This window comes from Corvus brachyrhynchos, unplaced genomic scaffold (genome assembly GCF_000691975.1).
Source record: "Corvus brachyrhynchos isolate BGI_N302 unplaced genomic scaffold, ASM69197v1 scaffold3, whole genome shotgun sequence".
In the NCBI taxonomy this organism is placed as follows: domain Eukaryota; kingdom Metazoa; phylum Chordata; class Aves; order Passeriformes; family Corvidae; genus Corvus; species Corvus brachyrhynchos.
Genome location: NW_008237619.1, coordinates 531,732 through 540,257, shown reverse-complemented (window position 1 = coordinate 540,257; position 8,526 = coordinate 531,732).

Below are 8,526 nucleotides of genomic sequence, written 5' to 3'. Positions count from 1 at the left end.
GAGGGGCCCCACACGTCCTTGATGCTGCCGCTGCGTATAGCAGGGACACATTCGCCGAGAGTGCACAGCCTCGGGAGTTTGGTGTCAGAGATGCCAGATGGACAACCACAGCACCTCAGCATGCCGACGCAGACAGGGAAACGGGACGCCGAGCGCTCGGAGCCGCGGCGCGATGACACCAACAGTGTCACCCGCAATAGCATCAGCACCCCACCCCAACCACTCCAGCCAGCCGGTCGCCTCCGTGCCAGCACCTCAGGAAGCCTCGGCTTGGACTTGGCAACCACAGTAGACATTGTCCTTGCAAACAAAGAAGTCATATGCGCACCCACGGGGGGGTGTGGCCCTCTAAAGCACAATGGACAAACCTATGGAGCACTACTAATAGGCCGCTCCTCAGCAGCTCTGAAGGGCCTCCTCGTTATTCCTGGACTCATTGACGCCGACTACACGGGGGAAATTAAAATCATGGTTCAAGCACAGTTCCCTCCATTGATTATACCTGCCAGCAGCAAGATAGCTCAACTAGTTCCCCTGCCGCACCTCATCCAAGATGCGAATAGCTGTGCCCTAGAGCCCAGAGGCAACCGAGGATTCGGATCAACAGGAGGCCTGGCGCTCTTGACAGTACCTATGAACTCTCGACCAGTAGTCCGCATTACGCTCAGCCATGGCCCAGAAGGAATTCACCTGAGAGCCCTCCTAGACTCTGGAGCCGACATCACCATCATCTCCCACCAAGAATGGCCGCCACATTGGCCCCTTCAAAACGCAGCCATAGCAGTAAAAGGGGTAGGGGGAGCATCAGCAGTACAACGGAGTGCCCCCGTCCAAATAGTGCTTGATGGCCGCCAGCTAACCCTTGCAGTCACCATTATGCCATTGCCAAAGGGCGTGTCCGCCTTGATCGGATGTGATGTACTCAGCCAAATCAGAGCAGTACTCACTACAGAAACGGCTTTTCAATAGCAGCCATTGCATGGACTTTCCCCATTCCACTCATGTGGCTCAGTGATGATCCCGTATGGATTGAGCAGTGGCTGCTAAAAGAGGAAAGTCTTGTCCAAGCACACTCCCTGGTGCAAGAGCAGCTAAACCAAGGTCATGTCCGGCCATCTACCAGTCCCTGGAATACGCCCATATTCGTAATCAAGAAGAAATCTGGCAAGTACCAACTACTACATGACCTGAGGGCCGTGAACGCCCAGATGCAAGCAATGGGAGCACTACAGCCAGGGCTGCCCAAACCAGCAATGCTACCCGAGGGTTGGCCCCTGCTGATCATAGACCTAAAGGACTGCTTTTTCACCATCTGCCTGCACCCTGCAGACACGCCGAGATTTGCCTTTACCTTACCATCAATTAATAAACAAAGCCCCGCACAACGCTTTGAATGGGTTGTGCTGCCACAAGGCATGCGTAACTCTCCCACCCTGTGCCAGCTCTTTGTGCAGTGGCTGCGCCCAGTCGTTGGCCTGTCCAACGACGACCTTAACCACCTGCGCCCCCTACTCAAAGGTGTTGACCCAGCAGCTCCAGTGCACCTGACGCCTCAACAAGAAGCACAAATTCAACAAATAAGTGACCTAGTCACACAGCGCGCAGTAGCGCGTCGGGACCTCACAGCACCTACAGACCTTACAATCCTTACCAGTCCAGAGCAGCTCGCTGCCACTTACACACAAGAAAAGAAAACGGGGGAGCCATGAGTCCTAGAATGGCTCTTTTCGGCCTTGCAGCCAAAGACAACACTGCAAGAGCAAATTGAAAATCTGGCCGAGCTAATCCGAAAAGGGCGAGACGGAGCACTTCAAGTAACGGGCCGAGAACCCAACACCATTTATGTCCCCATAAAGAAAGACGTACTAGATTGGTATCTACAATATTCCAATGCCCTCCGCGCCAGCCTGCTCACAGAAGGGACTCCAGTTGATACCCAGCCAGTTAAAGTGCCTATGCTACAGTGGATGCAGTTACACACTTGGATGCCTAAGCCAAAGCACTCGCTACAACCCTTGCAAGATGCCACGACAGTGTTTACTGATGCAGGAAGAAGATCGATGAGAGCCGCCGCCGTATGGCACGACGGCAAGCAGTGGTGCCAACATGTCCTGCCAACAGACCCAGATGATTCCTTGCAGACACTGGAACTGGCCGCTGTTGTTTGGGCACTCAGCAACTGGCTGAAAGACCACGTCAACATCATTACAGACTCCCTGTACATTGCGGGCGTGGCACAGCAAATCGAAACCGCTCGTATTAAAGAAGTGTCCAATAAAAGGTCGTTTACCCTAATGTGCCAGCTAAGACAAGCAGTACAGCAGCAAGAAGAAGCCTACGCAGTACTCCACATCCGCAGTCACAAGTGGAACGAAGGCCTAGGAGAAGGCAATGCCCTTGCAGATCGACTAGTGACCGCCATCGCCGTGCCCCTCGATCAATTTCAGCTCGCAGGGCGAGCCCATGTGACATTCCTTTAGAATGCCAAAGGTTTGCATCGGCAGTTCCGCATTACAATGGAAGACGCGAGGGGTATTGTACGAGCCTGCCCCACATGCAGTCATCGTGGACTAGGCCTAGGAATCGGAGTCAACCCCCGCGGAACAGGTCCCAATAGCCTCTGGCAGATGGATGTGACCCATGTCCCTGCTTTTGGTAAATTACAATATGTGCATGTCGCCATAGACACCTTTAGCCATTTTGTCTGGGCTACAGCACAATCAAGTGAGAAGGCGCTACACGTAGCTAGACATCTCACAGTTTGCTTTGCCGTCATGGGAGTGCCAAAGCAAGTGAAAACAGACAACGGCCCTGCCTACACCAGCACGAGCATGAGATGGTTCTGCCAGAAGTGGAGCGTACAGCATGTTCTGGGAATTCCGCACTCCCCAACAGGACAGGCCATCGTCGAGTGAGCGCACCAGACACTAAAGCAATACCTAGAAAAGCACCGTGAAGTCAAGGACCCCCAAGAACGACTAGTGAAAACGTTCTTTGTGCTGAACTACCTTTGTATTACAGGAGACAGAGATGTTCCGGCCGCCATAACACATTTTAAGGAATCAGAAGCCAAACCAAAGACACCGTCCATGAAAGTCTTATATCGGAACACCCGAACCGGACATTGGGAAGGGCCAGCAGAAGTACAATATATAGGGAGAGGTCACATGTGTGTGCTTACTCCCACAGGTCCGTTGTGGGTACCGAGCCGTTGGACCCGACCTGCTCTAGCAGATGACAGAGAGTCTCCGCGAAACCAGAGACAGACACCTGCTTCACCTTCATTTAGCAGTTGACAACCCTTTACGACTCATCGAAAATCTGCTAAGGCGACCTCTCCCCTGGACCAGCGAATGAGAGCTGCGGACTTTAATAAGCTGGGTGTATAGGCAGGGGTGGCAAGGAATACAAACCCAGACCTGTCTCCATTGCGGCCAAGCTAGGTGCCGTGCCTGGGTCAAAATCAGCTGTGGGGGCTGCAAATGAAAAGTGTGGGTATTCCAGGAGTGCTTGCGATCTCGATGGTGTCACAATTGCTATAGCAATTGGGTCCAAAGATCCTGGGCACGAGGCTTGGCTAGCTGGACTGGGTACCCTCCTGACATAGCGTTCAGCCTTATAGAAGACATAAGTCAAAGAACCAATTGGGCCCTAGCTTGGAACCTTTGGCGGGCTGTAGCACGGCTGGCAGCCCACGAGGCCACTCAGATACTTGGCCACCGCTGCAAAGTAGGGCTTAAAATCCCTCAGTTGTGGGAGGTCGAAGATGAAGATTGGGACCGCATTTGCTGTCGCTTTGTTGTGGTCCCTCTGGTGGACCACCAAAACAGCTGTGCACCACATAGACCACCAAGAGCACATGTGGGTCACCTGGGCTAACCAGACAGGCCAAGAGTCCTTCTGCTTATCACTAGCCACGCCTTCTGATCCCTTCCGTACCTGCCTTATCGGATGAAAGAGCCAGTGTACATCAAAAGCTACACCTATAAATATCAAGAGCCAGAAGCCGTGTTCTCGGCCTTTTGTGTTGTGACGAGCGGTAGCACAACACTCGACATCTGCAAGACCCTTCAAATTAAGCAGAACCCTTTAGCCGCCCAAGCACAAAATACCGCCCTAGGCCTTAATACATCTACGCTCAAACAGCAAGAGCTAGATCTCTTAGGCTCCCAGCCTGGTCCCTATTGCCTTATGTTTGGATACTATGGCTATAACGGCAATTTAAAGCCCCAACAGCCGATCAATGTTAGCACATGGCTGAGCCCGACCACCTCATGGTACTCCAATGGCACAGCCTACTGCAATGGCTCAGTGTGGCCAGTTAATGACTCTCCACAAAAACCTAGGGCATTACCCTCGAGAACCTTCCTTATTTGCAGAGATAGAGCATGGCCAGGAGTGCCTTCTAAGCCGATGGGAGGGCCGTGTTATTTTGGGAAGCTAACAATGTTTGCCCCTAGCATCCAGCAAATCCTAAACATCACGCACAAACGATCACGACGGAGCATTTGTCAGTTAGGCCCCGATTGCAGAGACAATGTGGAATTATGGGAACCCCCTGCTGTCTTTTTTGCCTCTCTCCTAGCCCCAGGAGTCGCGTCAGCACACGCCCTCACCCAGCTTAAGAAGCTCGCATGCTGGGCAGGCCAGCAAGCAAATGTCACTTCAGACGTGTTGAGAGAACTCGCTACAGATGTAGATAGCCTGCGCCATGCACTGCTGCAAAATTGTGCAGCCATTGACTTCTTATTGCTAGCACAAGGCCATGGCTGCCAAGAATTTGAAGGAATGTGCTGCTTTAATCTATCCGATCACATCACTTCCATCCATAAGCAACTGCAATGGCTGCGAGAGCATACTCAGAAGCTTACTGTAGAAAGCAACCCCTTTGATCAACGGCTTGCTAGCCTCTTTGGTAATCTTTCCCCTTGGATGTGAACCATTTTAACAGAAGCTTTTCGCTGGCTCAGTATAATTTTTGCCATGCTGCTTATTATCCGGATAGCTTATTCTTGCATTATTCGCCAAGTAACAAAGATCACAAACAATGTCCTGCTTGTGCAAAAAGAGAAAACAGGAATTGTGGAAGGATGGCTGCAAGAAAGAGGACATGAAACTTAAAGCTCAGCAGCTAACCACAAGAATGAGCAAGGTCAACATGACCGTGAGCCTGCCTGCTAGACAAAGATAGGATCTTGTGGTCAAGCGAGACAAGGATATGAGTTACAGCCCTAACCACAGCTGGGCAGAGCTAAGAAAATGTAACTTTTAAGAATTATCCAATCAACTAAGGACAACTATGATTAGCTAATAAAGCCGGCTATAAATGTAATCGCAGAATCACTAATAAACGAAGCTTGCTTAACAATCATATTGATTGTCCGCATCTTCCCTCGTCCTCCACATCTATCTATCTCTATATCTCTATATCTATATTTCTGCACTGAGCAAATAAATATTTTTGTTTAATTTCTTTGAAATTCTCCACAAAATTTGATGTTTAGGTATCCAGGGATGCATGATACCAAAAATATAATTTGATACTTGGTAGCAGAATAATTGGTTTCTGCCTTTTGTTCAGGCCACTCTCAATTTGAGACCTTGCTCTTGCATGTGTTTTTTTTAAGGCCACTGAAATTATCTTCATGCAGGCAGCAACTCACCCTGATGCCATGAAAACAAACAAGAAAACAAATAAAAGCTACATCTGTCATGTTTCCTAAACTGTATTGATGAAAAGAGAAACCAGGCCACAGGAGTGACTATGTGTATCAGATGTCTGACAGCCTATGCTGTCAGTGACTTAAATACTTTGCTTGAAAGAGAACAGTACTGCCTACAAAAAAAAAAGATTATCTGAACCGGAAGTAGGACCTGACTTTTCAGGGTTTGGGATTTTTTTACTTGGACTTTTTTATTCTGCTTTTTAAAATTCGTTTTGTTGTTGTTGTTGTTGTTATTATCTTCCAGGCAGATAAATACGAAATTTACTGACCATCATACCAATAGAAGGTATTGGCACATCTCTTTTAAAATATGTTTTGTTTAGGTGACCTGAAATAGCTCCTAAAGGAAAAACTACCCATTACAGGCTGTTCGAGAGCTGATAAATTAGATGAGTGACCTGCTGAAGACACCTTGCTTTCTTCATTGCCTGCAGATGGATCCTAGATAAAATGTGTACTCTAAACACAGGGGGTGTGTTTCAGTTGTTTTAAGTCCTCATGTGATTTCAGCTTTTGGCTCCTTCAAAGGGCAGTTTGGGGCTAGAAGATGATGCAGGACTGGTGGAGCCACACATCTTCTGAAGTTGCAGGTAGGTTAGGCTGAGAGTTCTCAAATGATCGTGGATATTTGTGGTTTTGTTACGGATTTATACCTATAATGCCAGTTAGACCAGAGGAGTATTCCCCTGGTCTCTCCCTGTTACTGGGGACTGTGCCTTGTTAAGAGATCTGCAGCTCTTGAAATTTGAAGTAAAAGATAAGAAAAGCAATGTAAATCTCTTGGCTGTTTCAGTGCAGAGAAAAAGGTTTCATCAAGTATGTGATAAAAAAAAAGCTTTAAACCATAAGGAGTTATGGCAGCTTCAAGAATCATTCCTACTATTCCCTGTAGCTCTGGTTATCCACTGCAATCTACTGTTGTGACAGCAATGAAATTGGTTGTAGGTATGTGGGTGTTCATGCAGGTATCTATAAATTGTGGTGGTTCTTTGACACCTCTATAACTACAAGAACTCCAGACTGGTGAAGCTATTAAGTTTCCAGTTCCTGTTTCAAAATGGCAAGAAATGGTTTTTAAACCTGACTGTTCGCTGGAGCAGTGACACTGGTCATACCCTGCAGGCCCATACTTGTGTTTCTGGAGTCTTTCAGCCACACACACTTTGGCTGTGGTACCTATTAAGACTCTTATTTACACAGTGTCATAGCAACACATTAATTTAGCTTTTGGCCTATAACTGCTTGCTGGATTTTGTTTTCTGATACAGAACAGAAACTTTTTGCTTTAGTGCCACAGCAACAAGATCAGTTTGTATGTAAGCATGTATTTACACGAAGATATGTGCTTTTGGGAATGTGTGTAAAAATCCTGGAGGAGGGAAGGGAAGGCACAGAATTAAATGATTTGCCATTACGGCAGCATAATAATTCAAATGGACAGAAAAATCCCTTTAGCTGGGAGGTGAATCACTTGCCAACACACTCCACAGCCTGTAAGACCCAGCAGGTAGAATGAGTTGTGCTCCCTCCCCAGCAAGCATGGGGAAGGAAAAGTTCAGTGATTTTATTTTTTTCATGCTTCTGCATTTCTGATGTAAATAGTGCTACTGACAAAAATGAGAGGAAATCAGAGGGAGGGGAGAGACAACTTTGGAACAAAGTCAGAGGTTATTTCACAAAACACGTGGCAAGAAGACTTCCTAATTCAAATGTTTCTCATTGCCCTTGAACATTCTTAATATACTCATACTTCACTTTTTGTGAGTAAATATCTAGCAGGTGGCAAAACTCCACCAAGCTCTGCAGAGCTTCAGGCCCGTGCCCCCATGCAAACACTTCCCAGTCTACATCAGAGAGCTGTGTGCCTCAATAGGGGCCAGCCACTGCAGCTTCTGCCTGCTGGGTCTCTGAAATGCTGGGCAGTTAGGCTCCCTGTCTGGTAATCACATTTTGTTTGATATAGCCTCTTAATTATGCCATGAATTTGTGAGGAAACTGCTCATCTCTTTAGAGTGTGTAGATTAAAATTAAAACCGTCAGTTTCCTCTGTTCTTGTGTGAGTGTCAGTTCAACAAACTAATGCGGAGCAAGAAACTGTCCACAGAGATGTCACAAAAGCAGTCTTTTCAGCAGCAGGAAAGGCTGCTATTGACTTTATTGCTGAAGGAAATGTTTGCTTAGACTGTGTCTCCAGGTAACAATAAATCTATTAAAATAAACTCTGCATTAATTTCCTGGCACTTTACATTTCCTCAATGCCTAATGTCTCCATAGAAAATAGCATTGTTTTTTGGGTTTCAAGGATGAAACATGAACAGGTCTCCAAAGATATATATGTTTAATATTATGTTTATTAACAGCAGCAGGGAGGGAACTCTTGCCTCTTCCCTTTGTTATTCTTGTGATCAGCCAGAAGCTAGTGTAAAGATTTTGGATCTGCAATGTTTGAGGAAGCCAGTTGTTGTGTGATGGGCGCCATTCTGATGTTTCTGAAATGTACTAAATCAAGAGGAACAACCATTTCTTGGGTTTAATCCTTCAACCTTATCATTCTGAAGGCAGTAACATATTAATTCAGGTAGAAAAGGAGTGGATAATAATTTTTTTCACTTTTTCTATAGAGGAAGAACTGCTGTTCCCACAGTGAGGCTTGCCCATTAATATGAAAGAAAAGGGTAGTACAAGAACCATCAGTGTATTTGGCAGCATTGCCTTGAAGGCAAATAGGACATACCTTTGTGTCAACTGGTATTCAATTGAAGCAAGGCCTCCTCAAACAGGTAACACAAGAACATGTCCA